Below are 7,024 nucleotides of genomic sequence, written 5' to 3' on the forward strand. Positions count from 1 at the left end.
TACATGCAGTGGATGGGGTAGGGGGGGGGGTTTGGGGGGGGAGAAGCTGCCATTTCTCCAGGCAGCAAGGGAGGACAAAGGAAGGAACCATTCTGCAGCTTCCACTGGGAGGGCCAGCAACAGAGAGACACAATTCCTGGCAAACCAGAATTTGGCCGGAAATATAGGTCCAGTAAACACACATTGCACAACATAGTGAACAGAAGAAAATCAAATGTGGAGTTTCCACAGGGTACAACTAGCAACGAAAACCCACCCAGCTCTACCCTTCCCACTCCCAATCTGACTGCTTACAGACCAGCTGGGAGATACACTGGGAACTCGGAATGGCAGGGGCAGGAAAAACTGTCTGGAGACTGAACCCAAGACCAGGAAAGGTGGAGTCTGCAGATGACGTAGGGGACAAAGAAGTGGCTCCCCCACCACACGAGTGGAACCTAGGGGAGCTCTCTGGAGTAAAGTCTTCCAGCGTGGACCAGGAAATACTGGGTGATGACGGAGGTACGCTGATTTATAATCTCCAGACCAATTAGCATTCAGCAAAGAGGCTGAGTCCACCTAACCAAACCCATCTATGGGATTACTTCTCTCACTCCAGCAATCCAGAGGTTGGAGCATCATACTCCAGAAGACCCTACCTAAAACTGCTGAAAAGAGAAGCTGAGATATTTTGAACTCCAATTTTCATCAAGATTTTTTTTCTTTTCATTTTTATTTTTTTAATTCTTCTTCACTGATTAATTGTGACCTTAAAGCTACATGCACATTTATACAATTTTCTATTTTTTTATTCTTATCTCTAGCATTTTTAAAGCCAGTTATATTACATAGATTAGTAATATAATTAGATGTTCACAAAACATTAGTAATATAACTAGATGTTCACAAAAATGTATGTTTTAGTTTTGTTTTGTATTATTTTATTTTTAATTTTTTAAAATTTTTGCTTTATAATTTTTTCCGTTTCCCTGTCTCTTTCCTTCTGCTAACAGCCAATCTCTTTCACTCTTACTTTAATCTTTTACTTGTCTTCTCTCCTCCTCTTATAATCATCACATCCTATATCACATCTATTCTCTCCCTGTTCACCATTTGAAAATGTTAACCCTTCTGCAAACTTGCTATTTTTTATTATAGGCAATAAATGATCATATTATTTCTGTTTATTGTGATAATTAACATTGTAGAGATCACAGTAGAAACTATTTGGTTTATTCTGTAACTTGTTTGCATTGGTCATTGTTGTTATTTGTCTCCCCCTAAACAGTGAGATACTGGAAACCTTCAGAGACACTGTAAATCCACAGGGTAGAAACTCTACTCCCTCAGATCCATACTGTTAGATGGGTAGACACACAAACAACGTGAAAAAGAAAGGGAACAAACTGCCAAGCAAACCAAGATACTCCAACTATAGAATCCATGGACACCATAGTGGAAGAAATGTCAGAGAAGGAGTTTAAAATGTACAGTTAAACTGATCTGCAAAGAATGATGTAAGAGAGCAAATACAGGTAGCAAAAGATGACTTCAATAAAGATAGATAGATTCTGGGGGGAAAAAAAAGAAATCTAGAAATGAAGGAAACAATAAACCAAATGAAAAATTCAATAGAAAGCATCACCGATAGAAAAGAATCACCAACAGACTAGACCACTTGGAAGATGGAACCTTAGACAATGAAGACAAAATATATTGAGAACAGAGTTGACCATGGAGAGAATATAATAAACCATGAACAGAACTTCCACGAAATATGGGATAACATGAAAAGACCAAATTTAAGATTTGTTAAGATAGGGCTGGGAATGTGGCTCAAGCGGTAGCGCGCTCGCCTGGCATGCGTGCGGCCCGGGTTCGATCCTCAGCACCACATATAAAACAAAGATGTTGTGTCCACCTATAACTAAAAAATAAATATTAAAAATTCTCTCTCTCTCTTTCTCTCTCTTTCTCTTCCTCTCTCACTCTCTCTTTAAAAAAAAAAAAGATTTATTAAGATAGATGAAAGCGCAGAAATACAAACCAAAAGAATGCACAATTTTTTCCATGAAATATCAGGAACATTTCCCAAAGCTAAAGAATGAAATGGAAAACCAAATATAAGAGTCTTATAGGACCCCAAATGTGTAAAATTACAACAAAATCAGACACATTATATAAAAATGCCAAGCATCCAGAATAAGGATAGAATTGCAAAGGCTGCAAGAGAAAAACATCAGATCACATATAGAGGGAAATCAATAGGGATCTCAGATAGCTGATTGCTCAAAGCAGATCCTCAAAGCTAGGAGGAATAACGCATATCAAGCTCTGAAAGAAAATGGATGCCACCCAAGAATCCTATCTCCAGCAAAATTAAGCTTCAGATTTGAAGATGAAATAAATATCTTCCATGATAAACAAAAATTTTAAAAATCCACAACCAGAAAGCCTGCACTTCAGAATATTCTAAACAAAATATTCCATGAAGATGAAATGAAAAAAGTGAAAACCAGCAAAGAGAGGAACTATACTAAAAGGAATAGTCAATCAAAAAGAAACTAATTCGGGGCTGGGGATATGACTCAAGCGGTAGCGCGCTCGCCTGCCATGCGTGCGGCCCAGGTTCGATCCTCAGCACCACATACAAAGATGTAATGTCCGCCAATAACTAAAAAATAAATATTAAAAATTCTCTCTCTCTTAAAAAAAAAAAAAAAAAGAAACTAATTCAAATTAAAAACTAGAAATGAACAAAATGACCAGGAACACAATCATATCTCAATAACATTGAATATTAATGGTCTAACCTCATCAAAAGATAATGATTGGCAGTTGGATTAAAAAACAAGGCCCAACAATATTCTGTCTACAAAAGACTCATCTCCTGGGCAAAGACATCCAAAGACTGAAAGTGAAAGGGTGGAAAGAAAACATCACTCACATGGATCATGTAAACAAAAAGGGGTTTCTATCCTCATGTCAGATAAAGTGGACTTCAAGCCAAAGTTAATCAGAAGGGGGACAAAGGAGATTTCATACTGCTTAAGGGAATTATACATCAACAAAACATAAATATTTATGCCCCAAACAATGGAGCATCTACATACATCAAACAAACCCTTCTCAACTTCAAAAATCAAATAGACCACAACACAATAATACTGGGTTTGAACACTGTTATCCATATATATAAATACAAATGTGAATATATATGTAAAAATATACACAAATATTTAAATAGATATGGGTTTGTATATAGTTATTTTTCTTTTGAGATGGATGTTTAAATTTTTGGAAAAATATAGGATATGATTTTGTAACTGAATATATATGAGAATTTATGGGTAGGATTTGGGTTGTCGTTAGGTTACATACATATATGTAAAGGTATATAAACAAATACAGAATACATATATGAAAATATATATGGATATTCAGTAATATTTATAATTTTTGTTAAAAAGCCTCACAACTATGGGTAGGGTTAGGTTTAGTTCTGAGTTACAGCTTTGGTTGAGAAGACGGGTTACCTTTGTAACATATATATCAATATATATGAATATAAATATGAATATAGAGGTAATATATCAAATATATATATATATAATATATATATACTTGTATCTATGGATATTTTTAAGGTAAGCAATATTGTTATATTACGTGTGAAATCTGGGTTATGTCTATGGAAATGAGCATATATATGAAAAATATCTGGGCTGGGGATGTGGCTCAAGCGGTAGCGCGCTCGCCTGGCATGCGTTCGGCCCGGGTTCGATCCTCAGCACCACATACAAAGATGTTGTGTCAGCCGAAAACTAAAAAATAAACATTAAAAAAATTCTCTCTCTCACTCTCTTAAAAAAAAAGAAAAAAGAAAAATATCTATGGGTTTTTATGTGAATTTATAAACTTATATCCCCAAATACATAGGTACATTCATGTTAAATGTTATGATTTATATGTATAGAGGTTTCTCTGAGGCATATTAGTAGGTGTAGGACTAATGTAGTAAAATAGGATTAGTTTAGGGATTGAATATTTTTAATCATATATAGGAATACAAATATGAATATATATGTAAAATATACATGAAAATATTTAAATGGATATAAATTTGTATATAATTATTCTTCTTTTGAGGTGGATGTCTACAATTTAGTTTATAATTATGTAACTGAATATTTATGAAAATGTATGAGCAGGAATTTGGTTGCCCTTAGGGTACAAAGACAAGGGTTTTAGGATTAGATCTAACTGTAAATCCTGCTCTGCTACAGAATGCCTTTTTAACAAATTAATAACTCTATACCTCATTATATGTACCTATAAAATTATAACAAAATGTCTAGTATTAGAAAGATTAAATGGAAAAAATGTAGAAAACATCATGCATACCACATTGTAATCATTTAAAAATTAATAATCATTAGAACTCACTAAAACCAACAATGTAAGTCCTTAACTGAGGGAATCTAGATACACACTGTTCAACAGGGAAGCCACTAACCAAGCCACAACTGAACACTTAAAACATGACAGTCTAAACTGAGTTACACTGTTAAGTATAAAATACACACTGGATTCTGATGCCTTAGTACAAAAGAACATGTTTCATCAGCTTCTTTAGAGGGCAGCAGCAGGTGCCAGAGATTGAACGCAGGGGCATTTGGCCAGTGAGCCACATCCCCAGTCTTATTTTGTATTTTATTTAGAGACAGGGTCTCACCGAGTTGCTTAGCACTGCTAAATTGTAGAGGCTGGCTTTGAACTTGCAATCCTCCTGCCTCAGCCTCCTAAGCTGCTGGGATTACAGGCAGGCACCACCGTGCATGGCTCATCAACAAATTTTATATTGGTTTATGTCAAATGCTATTTGAATTATAGTGGATTAAATATATTATTAATACTGATATCATCTTTTTGTTTTAATGTGACTACTAGAAAAATTAAAATCACAGGTGTGACTTATACTATATTTATATATCTATTGAACAGTTCTGCTCTAAACAAATCACATCATTGCTAAAGTTTCAAATGCAAAATTGGGTGAAAATTTCATTATGTGCTTCATATGAATTATCTAGAAGACTGAAGATCCTAATACATTTTAAATTCCTTCCATTTAAGTAGTATGATTTTAATATCATATTTTTAAAATACATTTTATTTCATACCTCCTACTCTCATTTAATCTATTGCCTATTCATAGAGACACACCTCATCTTCCCACTTTGATAATAGTACTTATGCTATCTTACAAATTAGCTGAAGAACAGCATGTGACAAGCCATCCTTCTCTACCAACTATATGCACTGTCTGCTCCATAGATAACACTAACAGTAGCTTACACTTTCTAAAGAAATGTTTTTCTGCCTCAAATTCAGTGCTATGTTATGAATTAAAGATCTATCATCTCCAACTTTCCTACCAGCAAATTTATCTTAGGATGGTCAGTCAGGTTAAAGTCTAGTTTCAAGTTTTGTTTCATCACCTATTATATTAATATAGTTAGAAAAAAAACATTTTTTTCAATTCTAGAAATAAGACACTAATCAATGTGAAACAATGACTCTTTTTTTTTTTTTTTGTAGTTATAGATGGACAGCATGCTTTGTTTATTTTTATGTGGTGCTAAGGGTCAAACCCAGTGCTTTACACTTACTAGGCAAGCACTCTACCACTGAGCTACAGCCCCAGCCCAAAAACTCTTAGAGAGAAAGGTTTAAAAATACTAATAAGGACTATAAATTTAACCAACTCTCTTATTACTTATTAAGTCACAGTGTTGAACATGTATTACTTAAATTACGTTACTACAGCTAGAAAATCCTAACTCAATCATATTAAAATATAGTTTATATCATTTCAAATTTCCCAAAATCATTTCTACAGACATCACATTAGTTCCCTACAAAAAAAAACCACTGGCTGTAAACTGTAAAGTTACTTTTACTATGCTCTCATTTGACAGATATCAACCCAGAGACTGAATAACTTACTTGGCCAAACAGTAGCTGATAATAAGATAAAGCCTAAATAACTACCATAGCCAGTAGATAAAGACAGTAGCCTCTCAAGTGAGATGGTGGATTCAAATGCTGCATAACACTCAGCTGTTTAACACTTAGCTATGAGGTCTTGGACAAACCTCTTAAGTTTCAGTTTTCTCACGGGGATATTATTAGTTACCCTCAGGAAAATGAAAACGCTCATACATAGAAAGTTTTCAATAAATGTTTAGGGAAAAAAAAAAAAAAAAAAAAACCCTGCCACGAAGTGGAGGCAGAGGGACAATATGTCTGAGAGAAGAGTATCATTCATATGGTTCTAAAAAGTATATACTTATTTTCAGGTATTACTTGGCACACTTATGATACTCAATAAAAATCTGAGTCAGTGAATAGAAGAAACAAGAAATGTTTCTTCAGGCAAATTAAATCAAATAAGAAAGCATTTGAAATCCCACGGGAGATATCATTAGAGGAAATCATTAATAAGGTTGACCATGACCAAGGTTCTAAGCCACAGCCCAGAGGCTAGGAGAAATAGATATGTTTAAATATCTCCACTCCTAATTAACTTCAGCTGTAATCTCCATATATAACTTTTGAAAATTATACCTGAATTCCTGCAGGGAAAAAGCTTCCTCTGCAAGTACAAAGTGCTTTCAGGAATTAACCACCGCCAGCAAATCCATATATTTATGTGGGCTTCCTAACTGCAAAACAAAAATTAATTTTCTGCTATGTACTAAAATATCTACTTACTCCTAAAAGATTTTTTTCCATTCACATCACATTCAGGGCAAGAGAACAATTGTTCGTGCACACTTAGGACCCCGTTACTTTAGAACAGCTGAATTAAACTCTTACATAGTTTTGTACCCAAGCCTTGTTTCTAAACTTTGGCTTGCCACTCGATATCAACACAGCTGTAAAGAATCCAGAAATCATCTTGCAAAAACATTTTAAGCAAAAAACTGTAGGAAAGCAGAACAATAAATCAGTTACCCAGACCAAAAAAAAAAAAAAGTGG

At 34.4% G+C, this 7,024-nt stretch overlaps 1 protein-coding gene and 1 long non-coding RNA gene across 2 annotated transcripts in view; one reads left to right on the forward strand and one right to left on the reverse strand.

The window, feature by feature from the left end:
- The window catches only part of Lemd3 (LEM domain containing 3), a 68,636-nt gene that overhangs the window by 52,289 nt on the left and 9,323 nt on the right, over positions 1-7,024 (reverse strand). The gene's annotated exons all lie outside the window — the stretch shown is intronic.
- Positions 6,886-7,024, forward strand: part of LOC125617513 — a 357-nt gene continuing 218 nt past the window's right edge. Inside the window, exon 1 of the long non-coding RNA XR_007348560.1 lies at positions 6,886-7,020. This is a non-coding gene — a long non-coding RNA (uncharacterized LOC125617513). The remainder of the gene's footprint in view (positions 7,021-7,024) is intronic.

This window comes from Marmota marmota, unplaced genomic scaffold (assembly GCF_001458135.2).
Source record: "Marmota marmota marmota unplaced genomic scaffold, marMar, whole genome shotgun sequence".
NCBI classification, from domain to species: Eukaryota; Metazoa; Chordata; class Mammalia; order Rodentia; family Sciuridae; genus Marmota; species Marmota marmota.